Here is a 19,987-nt window from a genome sequence, read left to right on the forward strand (position 1 = left end):
CATCGCGCTGAGGCCAACTCGCGACGCATCATAATAAACTGTATAAGACCCCGAACCTAAAGGCAATACCAATACTATGTCTACCTAAACGGAGCACCCTTCTGGGTCAGCCTAGTCATAGGCATTGTAATAGATGAAAATCCCTCAATAAACTGATGGTAATACACCGCCAAACCAAGGAAGCTCCGGATCTCTATAGCTGAGGATGGTCTGGGCCAACTCTGCACTGCTTCCACCTTCTTCAGATCAACCTTGATCCCCTAACTCGACACAATATGACCCAAGAATGCCACGAAATCTAACCAGAACTCACATTTTAAGAACTTTGCATACAACTTCTTTTCTATCAAAGTCTGAAGCACAGTCCTAAGGTGCTGCTCATGATCTTCCCGAGTCCGGGAATACACTAGAATGTCATCAATGAATATGATGATGAAAGAATAAATATAGTGCCAGAACACACTGTGCATCAAGTGCATAAAGGCTGCTGGGGCATTGGTCAGCCCAAATAACATCACAATGAACTCGTAATGGCCATACCGAGTCCTGAAAGCAGTCTTCGGGATATCTGGCTCCCGAATCTTCAACTGATGATAACTTGAATGCAAGTCAATCTTGGAAAACGCTTTGGCACCCTGTAACTTATCAAATAGGTCATCAATACAAGGCAAAGGATACTTGTTCTTCACTGTGACTTTTTTCAACTGGCGATAATCAATACGCCTACGCATAGAACCATCCTTTTTCTTCACAAACAAGACAGGTGCACCCCAAGGTGACACACTGGGCCGAATGAAGCCCTTGTCAAGTAATTCCTATAACTATTCCTTCAACTCCTTCAACTTAGGAGGGGCCATACGATAAGGAGGAATAGAGATGGGCTGAGTGCCCGACAACAAATCAATGCCAAAATCAATGTCTCTGTCGGGCAGCATGCCTGGAAGATCAGTTGGAAACACATCAGGGAAATCCCTCACTACTAGGACTGACTCAACTGTATGGGTATCAATACTGACATCTCTCACATAGGCTAAATACGCGTCGCACCCCTTCTCAACCATTCGTTGAGCCTTAAGAAATGAAATAACTCTGCGGGGAGTATACTCTAAGGTACCTCTCCACTCTAATCATTGTAAGCCTGGCATAGCCAGCGTCATGGTCTTAGCGTGACATTCAAGAATAGCATAATGGGACAACAACCAGTCCATGCCCAAGATAACATCAAAATCTACCATGCTGAGCAATAATAAGTCAGCTCTGGTCTTAAAACCACTAAGAACAATCAAACAAGACCGATACACGCGGTCCACAACAAGAGAATCTCCCACAGGAGTAGACACATAAACAAGGGAACTCAAAGAATCCCGAGATATGCCCAAATGTGGGGCAAATTAAGAGGACACAGATAAATACGTAGAGCCTAGGGTCAAATAATACCGATACATCTCTATGACAGACTGGAACAATACCTGTAATGACAGAGTCGGAAGCAACTACCTCTATACGAGCCGAAAAAACATAATACCTGGCCTGACCTCCCCCTCTAGGGCGACCTCGACCTCCCCGACCTCCACCTCGAGCTGGCTAAGCAGGTGGGGCGGTAGCTGGTGCTGGAATCATAGACTGAGGACCCGGTAGAGCACGTAGTGGCTGAGAAGTCTGTGGAGGTACACCCCTCCCAAGTCCGGGGCAATGCCTCACCATATGGCGAGTGTCACCACACTCAAAATAACCTCTAGGAGGACGTGGAGACTGTGGTTGACTCCGGCCAGGTTTGCTAGACTGACCGCTAGAAACTTTCCATGCAGGAGGCACACTAGATACTGATAGTGCATAATAAGGCTCCTGAGGTCTAGAAGGGGCTGGAACACCACTGGTGGCTGGAAGAGTTGAATAAACGGGGTGACTCACATAACCCCTACCATGGCGAGCTGCTGGGGCACGGGCTCCAGAATAAGAACTAGTCTCTCGAGACCTCTTGGCCTCTCCCTCCTCTTGGTCTCGGGCAAGCATGCCCTCCAATCTCCTAGCAATACGCACAACCTACTGGTAAGGGATATCCATCTCCATCTCTCTGACCATACTAAGGTTTAGAAGGGGCTGGAATACCACTGGCGGCTGGAAGAGTTGAATAAATGGGGCGACTCACATAACCCCTACCATGGCGAGCTACTGGGGCACGAGCTCCGGAATAAGAACTAGTCTCTCGAGACCTCTTGGCCTCTCCCTCCTCTCAGTCTTGGGCAAGCATGCTCTCCAATCTCCTAGCAATGCGCACAACCTACTGGTAAGGGATATCCATCTCCAACTCCCTGACCATACTAATCCTGATACTGGGGTGGAGTCCCTCAATAAATCATCGAGCTCTCTCTCGAACTGTGGCAACCAAGGCCGGTGCATGTCGGACCAAATCACTGAAGCAGACTCCATACTATGACACAGTCATAGCTCCCTGGCATAACTGCTCAAACTTCGCGCACAATGAGTCCCTGAGGCTCTGAGGGACATACTTTCTCAAAAACATGTCCGAGAACTCAGTCCATGTAAGTGAAGCTGCCTTATCCGGACTACTCAACTCATAAGCACGCCACCACTGATAGGCTGCTCCTCTAAGCTGGAAAGTGGTAAAAGAAACCCCACTCATCTCCGCTACGCCCATAGTACGGAGAATACGATGACGCTCCTCCAGAAAACCCTGAGCATCATCTGTAGCTAATTTGCTGAAGATACGTGGGTGGTACTTCTCGTACCTCTCAAGTCTGAGCTACTCCGCCTCAGAAGCGGTTGTCCTAGTCTCGTGCTGAACCGGAGCTACCGGCGGCATAGGAATGAACTCTAGGGCCTGATCAACCTGGACCGTCTGCTCAGGAGTACGGGCTGCGGGAGTCTGTGCCCCTCCCCCAGCCTGAGATGTGGCGGGAGCTAATGAAATCAATCCAGCCTGAGCTAAGGTGCTGAACATGCTCATGAACTGGGCTAGAGTCTCCTGGAGGGCTGGTGCAGCAATAGGAACCTCCGGTGCCTGCCCTCCAGCTGGAACTACTGGGGGCTCCTCTGTCGCACCTCGCGCGAGTTCTTTAGCTGCACTGCGTGGCCGTACTCTACCCCGGCCCCGGCCTCTGGCGGCTCTAGCAGGGGGCGCGTGTGCCTGGTCATCTCCAGTAGCACGTGTCCTCACCATCTGAGAGAGAATAGAAGACCAAAGTTTAGAATTTCCAAGTCAACAATTTCGCACGACAAGGAATCAAAAGAAGTGAAATTTTCTTAATAGTTCTACAGCCTCTCGAAGATAAGTACAGACGTCTCCATACTGATCCGCGAGACTCTAATAAACTGGCTTGTGACTCACGACACCTATGAACCTAGAGCTCTGATACCAACTTGTCACGACCCAATTTCTCCCTCCGTGAACTGTTGTGATGGCACCTAGTCTCTACGACTAGGTAAGCCTAATTATTGTGAAAATGAAATGAAAACACAAAGATAACAGCTAACAGATATAGTTAATAAGCAGAAATGGTGCCACTCGGCATATACAATATTCACTTTTTCCCAAAACCCGGAATACCGTAAGTCACAAGCTACTAAGAAGTCTTAACCGTTATATACATCATTTCTACAGAAAGAAGGCAAAATAAACATAGGGGGATAGAGGGGGACTCCGAGGATCTGCGGACGTGGGTAGATTTACCTTGAAGTCTCCAATAAGCAGTAGTAACTGCAACTAGTGATAAGGCTGGTAAGATGAACCTGGATCTACACACGAAAAATAAACATGTGCAGGAAAGGGCTTGAGTACACCACAACGGTACCCAGTAAGTGCCAATCCTAACCTCGGTCGAGTAGTGATGAGATCAGGTCAGGGCTCTACTGGTATAAAATAATGAACTAAGATAGAATGAGATATCACAGTCAAAATAAATATCATTCGCCCAGTCTTCGATGGTTGCATAGTCATCTGGACCCAGTCAGGGCAACAGGGGACCCCACCAGCAGGGTCAGCCCGACAGAAGGTTTTAGCAGCGGAGGCTTCCATGCCCTAAGTGTGGGAGGATGCGCTTTGGGTCCTGCTTCATGAACCTACCAGTATGCTATGGGTGTGGTGTGAGGGGTAACATTCAGAGAGATTGCCGCTCATCCCGCCAAAATATGGGCAGAGGTGCGGCACAACCAGCTAATTCTGCAGCTACTACATCCACAACACCTCCAGCTCGAGGTACCCCAGCGCCCGCGGGGCATGGTGCAGCTAGGGGTGGTGCACAGAATTCGGGAGGACCCAGCAGATTTTATGCTATGCAGAGACGTCGGGAATCAGAGGCTTCTCCAGATGTTGTCACAGGTATATTGACTGTCCAATCTCATGATGTATATGTTCTTATTGATCCTGGTTCCACTTTGTCATATGTCACTCCTTATGTTGCTATAGAATTTGGGATAGAACCAGAACAGCTTCATGAGACGTTATCTATATCTACTCCAGTTGGTGAGTCTATTTTGGCCACATGGGTTTATAGGGATTGTGTTGTCACGTTGCGTGGTCGGGGCACCGTGGCCGATCTTATTGAATTGAGAATGGTCGATTTTGATGTGATAATGGGGATGGATTGGCTTTACTCCTATTTTGCCAAGCTTGATTGCCGAACCAGAACTGTTAGGTTCGAATTTCCAAATGAGCCAGTTATTGAGTGGAAGAGTGATCATGTAGTGCCGAAGGGTAGGTTTATTTATTACCTTAAGGCCACGAAAATGATCAACAAGGGATGTATTTACCATTTGGTCCGGGTTACAGACATCGATGCTGAGGCACCTACACTTGAGTCTGTGCCTGTTGTGAATGAATTTCCAGGAGTATTTCCGGATGAACTCCCTGGGATCCTACCAGACAGGGAGATTGATTTTGGGATTGATGTGATGCCAGACACGCATCCTATATCTATTCCACCCAACAGAATGGCACCGGCAGAATTGAAAGAGCTAAAGGAGCAATTGAGAGATTTGTTAGAAAAGGGTTTTATCCGGCCAAGTGTGTCGCCTTGGGGCGCACCGGTCCTTTTTGTAAGAAAGAAAGATAGGTCGCTGAGAATGTGTATTAACTATCGGCAGCTTAATAAGGTCACAATCAAGAATAAGTACCCACTACCAAGGATAGATGACTTGTTTGATCAATTGCAAGGTGCCAGGTACTTCTCCAAAATTGATTTAAGATCCGGGTATCACCAATTGAAGATCAGGGAGTGGGATATTGAAAACAGCTTTTACGACCCGGTATGGGCATTTTGAATTTCTGGTGATGTCTTTTGGGCTAACAAATGCCCCAACAGCCTTCATGGATCTTATGAATCAAGTTTTTAAGCCATTCCTCGACTCCTTTGTGATAGTGTTCATTGACGATATTCTTGTATATTCACGAAGTCAGGAGGACCATGCCGATCATCTCAGGGTAGTTCTGCAAACCTTGCATCAACACCAGTTATATGCAAAGTTTTCAAAGTGTGAATTTTGGCTTGAATTAGTTATATCTTGGGTCATGTAGTTTCTAGTGAGAGAATTAAGGTTGATCCTCAGAAAATTGCGGCTGTGAAGAATTGGCCGAGGCCTACAACTCGAACAGAGATTCGCAGTTTCTTAGTCTTAGCTGGATATTATAGAAAGTTTATGGAGGGGTTTTCTACTCTCTGACTGTTGATTCTACGCAAACGCGAGGTCCTCATCTCGAACGCGTAGCCTTAGTGTTCCATACCTTCGCGAATGCGGGAATGACATTGCGAACGCGAAGAAAAAACTCAGCTGCCTTTCCCAGATGCTCTACGCAATCTTGAGACCTCTCTCGTGAATGCGATGAAGGATTATCTTGTTACAACCCAAATTCGCATATCATAGATCACGCCGTAAGGTAGTCGACGTAAATCCAAGAAGAGATTATCTTTGAGATGATAAGAAGTTAATCCTATTGGTCTTAAACGATACAAGGGTGTATAAGAGTGGTTAACAAATATTAGAAGTTAAACGAATCAAGGATGTTGTAACCCGTATTTTCGGGTAACACTAGAGGTGATTAACTGTCCCAAGAGGTCTTGTTTTAATGTATTTGAATCATATAATATCCGCATCATAAGTCTTGAAGTCAAGCGAGTTATGAAATAAAAGTCGATAAAAGTTGTCGCAACTTAGGTTTATAATTTTACTTAAACTTTAGGTCAAATGTTACTGCATTTTATTCCCAATATGCTTGGAATTATGGGGTGATCTACCTATCAAATTGAAGATCTATGAGTCTAGTTTCCAACGCATTAAACCGTTCGTCGATACGATCTCGGAATAGAGAGATATTCGCGTTTTCGCGAGAGTGCGCCAAGCTGCTCTCTATGGGGCCCACAAAGGCGGTTTAAGACATTTGGACATATATAAGATAACTCAACCCCGTTTTAAGTCATTATTTTTCAGTATATTCAGACCTTATAAACCTAAAAACATTCTCTCAAGGTTCTCTCATGATCCAAGACCGAAACAAAGGGCAAACAACACAAATCAAATGTCGGGAATCCCGTGGTGCTAGTAAGTTTCTTGTTTTTCTTGTTGTTGCTGATTTTTGTGTTGTTCCAGCTCGTGTGGGAGGTTGTTTTAAGTGCTTTATGTTCTGTAAATACACCTTCAAGTTTTTAATATCAACCCTAGGTGATTTCAAGTCTTCTAAAGTAATTCTAGTGCCGAAAAACCCGAATTAATTGCTAGTTTCGCTTCCTTGATCTTGTGGCAGAATTGAAGGGATATTTCGAGGAAAATAAAGGTCAAATTGGAGTTGTTCTTTCTGTTTAAAGGTAATGAACCTCTTACTCTATATATATTTAAGATTATCCAAGTTGTGGCTAAGTCGTTGATGCTAGAACTTGTGAAATATATATCGAAAGGCTTGGTAGTAATGTTGTTAGTTGGTGGACTGTTTTGGAGACTCAATATGATTATTAATGATGTTGTTTGGGCTGTTTGGTGATTGTATTGACTTGTGGGAAGTCATATAAATAGGGGAGGTGCTGTCCGTTTCATCGTAAAATAGGTTGCGGTCGATACATAATAGTTACGACGCTTAAACGATAATGATAGTGTCATTTCTCTTATTGTAGACTAAGGAGTCGTGACATTTGCATAGCTTGAGGTTGGGCAGTATATACAAGGTATGTGAGGCTATCCCCTTCATTCTTTTGCACGACTCCAATTGTACATAATGTAATGAACGAGCTCCCAAAGATACTCTACTCTTAGAAGCTAGCAGTACTTACATTGCTGCCCTTCTTATGAAACGATTGATATTGATGTTACTTCTCTTATTCTTATATTATCAATGTTGTTGGTAGTTCCTGATTCTTATAAGATTCTTGATGAAGAGTTAATCCTAATAACGTGTACGAAGGATACCGACCTTACGTCACTCTGAAAGGTTCAAATTATGATTCCAACGAGTCCAGCATGCATCATATATATGTATCTATTTTACTCTACCGAGCCGCGCTATAGTCGGCCGGGTATGGCACCTATTGTGCAACCACTGATCAGTTGGGTTTTACCGAGCTCCACGTGGCCGGGTACGATTCTACCGAGCCCTATGATGGCCGGGTACGTTTTACCGAGCCTATTATGGCCGGGTACGATATGATGATGATGATGCCCACAAAGGCATATGTTTTAAACGTTTATGTATATATATATGTATGTATCATGTATTTCATGTCAGTAGCCCTCAGAGGTACCCAGATGTCACAGGTTGTATATTCCCTATCACTGTTTACATTATTGTTCTTACTTATGCTATTCTGCCTTACATACTCAGTACTTTATTCGTACTGACATCCTTTTTATTTGTGGATGCTGCATGTCGTGCTGCAGGTCCTGATAGACGGGTAGACGCAGCTCCCCCATCACAGTAGGCTATCCGGTTCAGCGTTATTGGCAAGATCCTTTCTCCGGACTTGCCGTGGTCTTGGTATGCATTTTTGTTATAGACATTATGGGTATGTCGGGGCCCTGTTCCGGCAATGTTGTAACACTTATGTTCTTTTAGAGGCTCATAGACAGGTGTCAACTCATGTATGGTTTGGAATGCCTTGTCGGCTGATTTTTGTTGTATAGTCTTTCATGGCACCATGGTAGCTCGTACCTTATATATAGTTTCTTGACAGTCTTGTCGTCCCATGTTACGTATGTTCATGACATTATCTTTCATTATTGGATGTTCATGATCCATGTCTTTCATTTATATTGGTCTTGTCGGCCCTTAAAGATAATAAGGAAGGTTAGATAAAATGTACGTTGGTGCTCGGCAAGTATGGCCCGGGTGCTAGTCATGACCCTCCAGTTGGGTCGTGACAAACTTGGTATCAGAGCAAGTCTGTCCTAGGGGTTGTCTATGAGCCGTGTCTAGTAGAGTTTTGATTATGGATGTGTAGCGCGCCACATTTATAATCAGGAGGCTACATGACATCTAGGGTTGTTACCTTCTTCCTAAATCTAGATCGTGCGTAGAGTTGAGTCGTAAGTGTTCATATCTAATATTCACATTGTTTTCTTTCAGCGATGCCTTCGACTAGGAAGCAAGCGATTAGTAAACGGCTTGATACAGCTGTGGGCGAGGGTAACATTCAGGTCCCTCCAGCCAGAGCAGGCCAAAGTGAGGCTCAGAGTGAGATGCCGTCTCATACCTCTCCGTCTCCTCCAGAGGATATTAGGAGGCACCCAGTACATCCAGTTCCACCGTCTGGCACTACAGACCACGATATGCGCAGTGCAGTGCAGTTGTTGACTAGCTTGGTAGCTGCTCAGGCTCAGAGGCAGAATACCGGTGTTGCTGATAAACCGGTTAGTGCGAGAGTTCGTGATTTTATTAATCTAGACCCTCCAGTGTTTACCGGATCAGATCCCAAGGAGGACCCGCAAACATTTATTGATCAGGTTCATTGTACATTGCGTGTTATGCATGCTAGTGATACAGAGGCAGTAGAGTTGGCTTCTTATCGGTTATGGGATTTAGCGATTTTATGGTATGATAGTTGGGAGAGATCTAGGGGTCCGAACGCTCCTCCAGCCGTGTGGAAGGAATTTTCTGAGGCCTTTCTTCGTCACTACTTGCCAGCTGAGATACGACGAGCTAGAGCTGATAAGTTCTTGAACCTTCGACAAGGTAATATGAGTATACGAGAGTATAGTATACAGTTTGATTCTTTAGCAAGGTATACTCCCCATATCGTGGCCGAGATGAGTGATAGGGTGCACCTGTTCGTGAACGGGTTGGGACCACATCTGATAAATGAGTGCACAACAGCCACCTTGGTAGAGGGCATGGATATTTCCCGTATTCAGGCTTATGCCCAGACCCTTCAGGATCATAAGTTATATGCTAAGTTCTCTAAATGTGAATTCTTGCTGAATTAAGTAGCATTCCTTGGCCATGTGATATCTGATGAGGGTATTAGTGTCGACACTCAGAAGATCGATGCAGTGAAGAATTGGCCGAGACCTACAACACCGTCAGAAGTCCGCAGCTTCCTGGGGCTAGCAGGGTATTATAGGCGGTTTGTAGAAGGGTTTTCCTCTATATCAGCACCATTGACTAAGTTAACACAGAAAGCTACCAAGTTCCAGTGGTCTGATTCTTGTGAACATAGTTTTCAGGAGCTAAAGAATCGATTGACATCTGCGCCAGTGCTCACTCTCCCAGAAGGAACAGAAGGTTATGTGGTATATTGTGATGCCTCAGGTATAGGTTTGGGGTGCGTATTGATGCAACGTGGGAAGGTGATTGCTTATGCATCACGACAATTGAAGAAGCATGAAAAGAATTACCCGACTCATGATTTGGAATTGGCTGCAGTAATATATGCTTTGAAGATATGGCGGCACTACTTATACGGCGTCCATGTTGACATCTACACAGATCACAAAAGTTTACAATACATCTTCAAGCAGAAGGAGTTGAATTTGAGGCAGCGTAGGTGGCTTGAATTACTGAAAGACTATGACGTCGAGATATTGTACCATCCTGGTAAAGCCAATGTTGTGGCAGACGCTCTCAGCCGTAAGTCAATGGGAAGCTTAATACATATTGAGGCAGGTAGACAAGGGTTGACCAAAGAGCTTCACCAGCTGGCCAATATGAGAATCAGATTGTTGGACTCTGATGACGGAGGTGTTACTGTACAGAATACAGCAGAATCAGCTTTGGTAGCCGAGGTAAAAGCACGGCAATATGAAGATCCTACCTTAGTAAGATTGAGAGAGGGAATTCAGCAGTGTAAGATTACAGCTTTCAAGATCGGAGGAGATGGGACACTGAGATACCAGGGCCGATTATGTGTGCCTAGTGTGGCAGGGTTGCGAGAGAAGATTATGATTGAGATTCATCAGTCCCGATATTCTATCCATCCTGGCTCGACAAAGATGTATCATGACGTTAAGGAGCAGTATTGGTGGGACAACATGAAGAAGTCTATTGCAGAATTTGTAGCCCAGTGTCCTAATTGTCAACAAGTAAAGATCGAGCATCAGAAACCCAGTGGATTGATTCAGAATATAGAGATTCCGACCTGGAAATGGGAGGTGATTAATATGGACTTCATTATTGGATTACCTCGCTCTTATCATAAGTTTGACTCCATTTGGGTGATAGTTGATCGACTTACAAAATCTGCCCATTTTCTACCAGTTAAGACAACTTACACGGCTGAAGATTATGCGAAGTTGTATATCAAGGAGATTGTTAGGCTTCATGGTGTGCCGGTATCTATTATATCAGACCGAGGAGCTCAATTTACGGCTAACTTTTGGAGGTCTTTTCAGAAAGGTTTAGGCACACAAGTAAATCTCAGCACTGCATTCCATCTGCAGACTGACGGACAGGCTGAACGTACCATCCAGACGCTGGAAGATATGCTACGAGCATGTGTTCTAGATTTTAAGGGGAATTGGGATGACCATCTGGCACTTATAGAATTTGCCTACAATAATAGCTACCATTCCAGTATTAAAATGGCCCCGTATGAGGCACTGTACGGGAGGAGATGTAGATCACCAGTTGGATGGTTCGAAGTCGGTGAGACAGAATTATATGGGCCAGATTTGATTTACCAAGCCATTGAGAAGGTGAAACTGATACAAGAGCGGCTGAGGACGGCACAAAGCAGGCAAAAATCTTATTCCGATGTCCGACATCGTGATCTGGAATTTGAGGTTGGTGATTGGGTTTTCCTGAAGATCTCGCCGATGAAGGGTGTTATGCGTTTTGGGAAGAAGGGTAAGTTGAGTCCACGGTATATTGGGCTGTACAAAATTCTTCGACGAATTGGACAGGTTGCTTACGAGTTAGAATTGCCATCTGAATTGGAATTTGTCCACCCGGTATTCCATGTATCTATGTTGAGGAAATGTATTGGAGACCCTTCTCGGGTCGTCCCTATCAAAGATGTACAAGTTACAAAGGATCTATCATATGATGAACTGCCAGTGGCTATATTAGATCGACAAGTCCGCAAGCTGAGAACAAAGGATGTAGCTTCCGTGAAAGTATTATGGAGGAACAAGAATATAGAAGAAATGACATGGGAAGCAGAAGAGGAGATGAAGTCTAAATACCCTTACCTATTCCAGAGTGAAAATAACGAGGATACCGGGGGAAAGAAGGACGCATTATAAGGTGAAACGGCTCTATGAGGTAAGCAATAGCTTGTGAATACTCTTTTTTTAATACAAAATGGTGATATGCAGATAATGTACATATCCATAATGCTTTGTATAGTCTTGTATGGCCATAGGTTGGGTTTAACTGCTTGCAAGTTTGGCTAGTGTCCATTTTATAAGGGAAACTCAGCCGGAAATCTCCGTCGGAATCCACGATGAGTTAGACACCCCATAAACCCTTACATTCGAGGACGAATGTTCCTAAGGGGGAGAGGATGTTACAACCCAAATTCGCATATCATAGATCACGCCGTAAGGTAGTCGACGTAAATCCAAGAAGAGATTATCTTTGAGATGATAAGAAGTTAATCCTATTGGTCTTAAACGATACAAGGGTGTATAAGAGTGGTTAACAAATATTAGAAGTTAAACGAATCAAGGATGTTGTAACCCGTATTTTCGGGTAACACTAGAGGTGATTAACTGTCCCAAGAGGTCTTGTTTTAATGTATTTGAATCATATAATATCCGCATCATAAGTCTTGAAGTCAAGCGAGTTATGAAATAAAAGTCGATAAAAGTTGTCGCAACTTAGGTTTATAATTTTACTTAAACTTTAGGTCAAATGTTACTGCATTTTATTCCCAATATGCTTGGAATTATGGGGTGATCTACCTATCAAATTGAAGATCTATGAGTCTAGTTTCCAACGCATTAAACCGTTCGTCGATACGATCTCGGAATAGAGAGATATTCGCGTTTTCGCGAGAGTGCGCCAAGCTGCTCTCTATGGGGCCCACAAAGGCGGTTTAAGACATTTGGACATATATAAGATAACTCAACCCCGTTTTAAGTCATTATTTTTCAGTATATTCAGACCTTATAAACCTAAAAACATTCTCTCAAGGTTCTCTCATGATCCAAGACCGAAACAAAGGGCAAACAACACAAATCAAATATCGGGAATCCCGTGGTGCTAGTAAGTTTCTTGTTTTTCTTGTTGTTGCTGATTTTTGTGTTGTTCCAGCTCGTGTGGGAGGTTGTTTTAAGTGCTTTATGTTCTGTAAATACACCTTCAAGTTTTTAATATCAACCCTAGGTGATTTCAAGTCTTCTAAAGTAATTCTAGTGCCGAAAAACCCGAATTAATTGCTAGTTTCGCTTCCTTGATCTTGTGGCAGAATTGAAGGGATATTTCGAGGAAAATTAAGGTCAAATTGGAGTTGTTCTTTCTGTTTAAAGGTAATGAACCTCTTACTCTATATATATTTAAGATTATCCAAGTTGTGGCTAAGTCGTTGATGCTAGAACTTGTGAAATATATATCGAAAGGCTTGGTAGTAATGTTGTTAGTTGGTGGACTGTTTTGGAGACTCAATATGATTATTAATGATGTTGTTTGGGCTGTTTGGTGATTGTATTGACTTGTGGGAAGTCATATAAATAGGGGAGGTGCTGTCCGTTTCATCGTAAAATAGGTTGCGGTCGATACATAATAGTTACGACGCTTAAACGATAATGATAGTGTCATTTCTCTTATTGTAGACTAAGGAGTCGTGACATTTGCATAGCTTGAGGTTGGGCAGTATATACAAGGTATGTGAGGCTATCCCCTTCATTCTTTTGCACGACTCCAATTGTACATAATGTAATGAACGAGCTCCCAAAGATACTCTACTCTTAGAAGCTAGCAGTACTTACATTGCTGCCCTTCTTATGAAACGATTGATATTGATGTTACTTCTCTTATTCTTATATTATCAATGTTGTTGGTAGTTCCTAATTCTTATAAGATTCTTGATGAAGAGTTAATCCTAATAACGTGTACGAAGGATACCGACCTTACGTCACTCTGAAAGGTTCAAATTATGATTCCAACGAGTCCAGCATGCATCATATATATGTATCTATTTTACTCTACCGAGCCGCGCTATAGTCGGCCGGGTATGGCACCTATTGTGCAACCACTGATCAGTTGGGTTTTACCGAGCTCCACGTGGCCGGGTACGATTCTACCGAGCCCTATGATGGCCGGGTACGTTTTACCGAGCCTATTATGGCCGGGTACGATATGATGATGATGATGCCCACAAAGGCATATGTTTTAAACGTTTATGTATATATATATGTATGTATCATGTATTTCATGTCAGTAGCCCTCAGAGGTACCCAGATGTCACAGGTTGTATATTCCCTATCACTGTTTACATTATTGTTCTTACTTATGCTATTCTGCCTTACATACTCAGTACTTTATTCGTACTGACATCCTTTTTATTTGTGGATGCTGCATGTCGTGCTGCAGGTCCTGATAGACGGGTAGACGTAGCTCCCCCATCACAGTAGGCTATCCGGTTCAGCGTTATTGGCAAGATCCTTTCTCCGGACTTGCCGTGGTCTTGGTATGCATTTTTGTTATAGACATTATGGGTATGTCGGGGCCCTGTTCCGGCAATGTTGTAGCACTTATGTTCTTTTAGAGGCTCATAGACAGGTGTCAACTCATGTATGGTTTGGAATGCCTTGTCGGCTGATTTTTGTTGTATAGTCTTTCATGGCACCATGGTAGCTCGTACCTTATATATAGTTTCTTGACAGTCTTGTCGTCCCATGTTACGTATGTTCATGACATTATCTTTCATTATTGGATGTTCATGATCCATGTCTTTCATTTATATTGGTCTTGTCGGCCCTTAAAGATAATAAGGAAGGTTAGATAAAATGTACGTTGGTGCTCGGCAAGTATGGCCCGGGTGCTAGTCATGACCCTCCAGTTGGGTCGTGACATATCTGCAACAAAAACACCAAAAATCTGCTATTTTTCAAGTACAAAAACTAGTCCGTTAAGCACCCGAAACTCACCCGAGGCCCCCGAGACCTCAACCAAACATACTAACCAATCCTAAAACACCATAGGAACTTAGTCGTTCCCTCAAATCATATCAAACATCGCTAAAATCACGAATCACCCTCCAATTCAAACTTAAAGAACTTGAAACTTCAAAATTCTACAACCGATGCCGATACCTATTAAACCACGTCCGATTGACCCCAAATTTTGCACACAATTCATAATAAACACTACGGACCTACTCCAACTTCCGAAATCGGATTCCGACCCTGAAATAAAAAATTCCACTATCGGTCCAAAACTTAAAATATTTGACTTTCGCCATCTCAACCCTAAATGAGCTACATACCTCCAAAACACAATCCGGACACTCTCCTAAAACCAAAATCACCCAACGGAGCTAACGGGATCTCCCGGAATACCATTCCGTAGTCCCAAAGTAAATATGCAGTACATGGGGATATCGCGGAATACCGTTCCGTAGTCCCAAAGTAAATATGCAGTACAGGGGTATCTCCCGAAATACCGTTCCATAGTCCCAAAGTAAATATGCAGCGCAATCAACAAAAATAACAGTTACAACAAGAAATCCTACAGTTTAGACTAAGTTCAAGTCAAAGAAAGCAGGTAATTGCACTAAACATGTTGTACAGAGTTCAAATAGGCAGTTACAAAGTAGGCATGCTATTCTAATCTAAATAGGATAGTTACATATGCTAGTGTGTTTCAAATAAGGAGAAACAAGTTATGACTTAGTGAAAAATGGAGTTTTACAACAAATAGCTCGTGTACGTACTCGACACCTCACGTACACGACGCTTACATATCAAACAGTACCAAATCCTAAGGGGTGTTCCCCCCCACAAGGTTAGGTAAGCCTCTTACCTCGAACAAAGCTCAATCAATCAGTCACAATGCCTTTCCCATGAATATCCAACTCCGAGTGGCCCAAATCTAGCCAAAATCAATTACATAGCATAAATATAACTACAATAAACTAATCTAGCTAATAAAATCAAAGCTAAGGCGAGAAATTGAAAAATCTCTCAAAAAGCCTCCCCGGGCTCACATCTCGGAATCGGGTAAAAGTTACAAAATACAATCACCCATTCACTAACGAGTTCATTCGTACCAAAATTACTCAAATTCGATACCAAAATCTCGATCAAAACCCCAAAATTCGGCCCAAGAACTTTTCTCAATGTTTCCAAAGTTTTTACCCCAAATCCGAAATAAAATGATGAATTCAAGCATAGATTAGTGGAATATAACCATAAAGGAGTTAGGAATCATTACCCAATGACTTCCTCTGAAAACTTCTCGAAATTTCGTCTTCTACCAAGCTCCCAATTCAATTTTGTGACATGAACTCAAAACCCTCATTTTTGAACTTTAAATTCTGCCCAGGTATGCCCTTCTTCGCGAACGTGGTCAAAGCCTCGCGTTCGCGAAGCACAAGCTGCTTCAGACCAAAAATATGCTCATCACGAACGCGATGCACTGGTCGCGAATGCGAAGCTCAACTAGCTTGACCCTACGCGAACGCGGGAAACTCATCGCGAACGCGTAGGCTATCATGCCTGGAACCCATCTGACCTTTGACTCTACACGAACGCGAGGTCCTCATAGCGAACGCGTAGCCTTAGTGTTCCATACCTTCATGAATGCAGGAACGATGTCGTGAACACAAAGAAAAAACTCAGCTGCCTTTCCCAGATGCTCTACGCGAACGTGAGACCTCTCGCGCGAACGCGATGAAGGATTATCTGCAACAAAAACACCAGAAATCTGCTATCTTTCAAGTCTAAAAACTAGTCCGTTAAGCATCCGAAACTCATCCGAGGCCCCCGAGACTTCAACCAAACAGACTAACCAATCCTAAAATACATACGAACTTAGTCGAGCTCTCAAATCACATCAAACAACGCTAAAATAATGAATCACCCTCCAATTAAAACTTAAAGAACTTAAAACTTCAAAATTCTACAACTGATGCTGAAACCTATGAAACCACATCCGATTGACCCCAAATCTTACACACAAGTCATAATCAACACTACGGACCTACTCCAACTTCCGGAATCAGATTCCGACCTCGATATCAAAAATTCCACTACCTGTCCAAAACTTCAAAATTTTCACTTTCGCCATTTCAACCCTTAATGAGCTACAGACCTCCAAAACATAATTCGGACACTCTCCTAACCTAAAATCACCCTACGGAGCTAACGGGATCTCCCAGAATACCGTTTCGTAGTCCTAAAACAAATATACAGAATAGGGGGATCTCTCAGAATACCGTTCCGTAGTCCCAAAGTAAATATTCAGTACATGGGGATCTCCTGGAATACCATTCCGTAGTTCCAAAGTAAATATGCAGTACAGGGGGATCTCCCGGAATACCGTTTCATAGTCCCAAAGTAAATATGCAGCGCAACCAACAAAAATAACAGTTACAACAAGAAATCCTACAGTTTAGACTAAGTTCAAGTCAAAGAAAGCAGGTAATTTCACTAAACATGTTGCACAAAGTTCAAATAGGAAGTTAAACAAGTAGGCATGCTATTCTAATCTAAACAGGATAGTTACATATGCTAGTGTGTTTCAAATAAGGAGAAACAAGTTATGACTTAGTGAAAAATGGAGTTTTACAACAAATAGCCCGTGTACGTACTTGTCACCTCACGTACACGACTCTCACATATCAAACAGTACCAAATCCTAAGGGGAGTTCCCCCATACAAGGTTAGGCAAGCCTCTTACCTCGAACAGATGTCAATCAATCAGTCACAATGCCTTTCCCATGAATATCCAGCTCCGAGTGGCCCAAATCTATCCAAAATCAATTACATAGCATAAATATAACTACAAGAAACTAATCTAGCTAATGAAATCAAAGCCAACGCGAGAAATTGAAAAATCTCTCAAAAAGCCTCCCTAGGTCCACATCTCGGAATTGGGTAAAAGTCACAAAATACAATCACCCGTTCACTCACGAGTTCACTCATACCAAAATTACTCAAATTCGATACCAAAATCTCGATCAAAACCCCAAAATTCGGCCCAAGAACTTTTCTCAATGTTTCCAAAGTTTTCACCCCAAATCCGAAATAAAATGATGAATTCAATCATATATTAGTGGAATATAACCATAAAGGATTTAGGAATCATTACCCAATGACTTTCTCTGAAAATCTCTCGAAATATCATCTTCTACCGAGCTCCCAATTCAATTTTGTGATATGAACTCAAAAACCTGGTTTTTGAACTTTAAATTCTGCCCAGGTATGCCCTTCTTCGCGAACGCGATCAAAGCCTTGCGTTCGCGAAACACAAGCTGCTTCAGACCAAAAATATGCTCATCGTGAATGTGATGCACTGGTCGCGAACGCGAATCTCAACTAGCCTGACCCTACGCGAACACGGGACACTCATCGCGAACACGTAGGCTATCATGCCTGGAACCCATCTGACCCTTGACTCTACGCGAACGCGAGGTCCTCATCGCGAACGCGTAGCCTTAGTGTTCCATACCTTCACGAATGCGGGAACGACATCGTGAACGTGAAGAATAAACTCATCTGCCTTTCCTTGAGGCTCTACACGATCGTGAGACCTCTCTCGCAACCGCGATAAAGGATTATCTGCAACAAAAACACCGGAAATCTGCTATCTTTCAAGTCCAAAAACTAGTCCGTTAAGCACCCAAAACTCACCCGAGGCCCTCGAGACCTCAACCAAACATACTAACCAATCCTAAAACACCATACGAACTTAGTTGAGCCCTCAAATCACATCAAACAACGCTAAAATCATGAATCACCCTCCAATTCAATCGTAAAGAACTTGAAACTTCAAAATTCTACAACCGATGCCGAAACTAATTAAACCACATCCAAATGACCCCAAATTTTGCACATAAGTCATAATCAACATTATGGACCTACTCCAACTTCCGGAATCGGATTTCGACCCCGATATCAAAAATTCCACTACCGGTCCAAAACTTCAAAAATTCAACTTTTGCCATTTCAACCCTAAAGGAGCTACAGACCTCCAAAACACAATCCGGACACTCTCCTACACCCAAAATCACCCAGCGGAGCTAACAGAATTGACAGAACTCTATTCCAGAGTTGTCTTCACATAGTTCCGACTACGGTCCAAATTCTAAGGCTTAAACCTCCATTTAGGGACTAAGTGTCCCAAACACTCCCCAAAAACCAAAATGAAACCTCTCGGCAAGTCACAATTGCAAAAATAGATACGGGGAAAACAGTTAATAGTAGATCGGGGCTGTAACTCTCAAAATGACCGGCCAGGTCATTACACTTTTGTCAAAACATAACTCCACCTTCTCATCAATATACATTAACTCCCTACTTCTTTAAGCAAAATTACATCAAGAGTCACCACTATCAAGGAATTTTTTTTCTTCACAATCATACACTTATTTTTTCTTTTCTTTTTCATTTCAAGTGGCTCTTACTTTTTCACTTCAAGTGACTCTTACTTTTTCAAAATATTGCACCTTTCTCCTTATTTCAATAGTTCCACTCAAAAGCCAAAACAACCACCCCACACTTCAAAGTTTACAAAGTTCATAACAAATTAAAGTGGTCACGAGAGGTAAAAGGTTCAAATAGATGGTCAATTCAAACAAATGGGTAGGGCTTGTAATGTGGTTGCCAAAAAAATAGGATTAAATGCTCAATGGGGTTAACTAAGATACATAACAATACGATGGGTTAAAGCATATATCATTGGCCAACAAAGAAATGCCTATATCACTTCCAAGATTGAATAAAACTAATATTTCGCTTTGCAAATACACGGGGTAAGTTCTAGACATCAAATGCAATGCACAAAATACATGAAATCTCACACACACATGGCACATACTTACTCATGATTGGACTATCACGATACTTTAGTGAAAGCAGTTAATCAAAGTTAAGATCTTACAATTTAAGGTACTTATACAAGAGTCAAAATCTGAGCCTAAGCTTCACAACTAAAGCACTCACTATTCTCAAGGCATAATAAAGTTAAGAGATATTGCTTTCAATTCAAAGCACAACACAAGGTTTCCTACTCCTAACAAAAATAAAAACTAACTACATCCGGTTCAAACCAAACCCTTGGAAAAGAACCGCGACACAAAGGAATATTTTTGTCTTTTGCTTTCAACTTTAATCCCTCAAGAAACCTGTCGATGATATACCACGTCGGGAAAAATTTAAAATTTTATGTTTTTTTATTCAATTTTTTTCTATCCAACTACTATACTCACAAAAAAAACTAATATACATACATACATACAACATATCCGCCATCCCACACTTTAAGTTGTGGCATGTACCCATAACACACAATTAAAAAGCATAAGGTAAAGGAAACTTTCCTGAATATCTAGTCGGGGTCTGTGTCGAAGTCGGGCTCCATTACTTGTGCCCGAACTAATGCACACAT

This window comes from Nicotiana tabacum, chromosome 21, assembly GCF_000715075.1.
Source record: "Nicotiana tabacum cultivar K326 chromosome 21, ASM71507v2, whole genome shotgun sequence".
NCBI classification, from domain to species: domain Eukaryota; kingdom Viridiplantae; phylum Streptophyta; class Magnoliopsida; order Solanales; family Solanaceae; genus Nicotiana; species Nicotiana tabacum.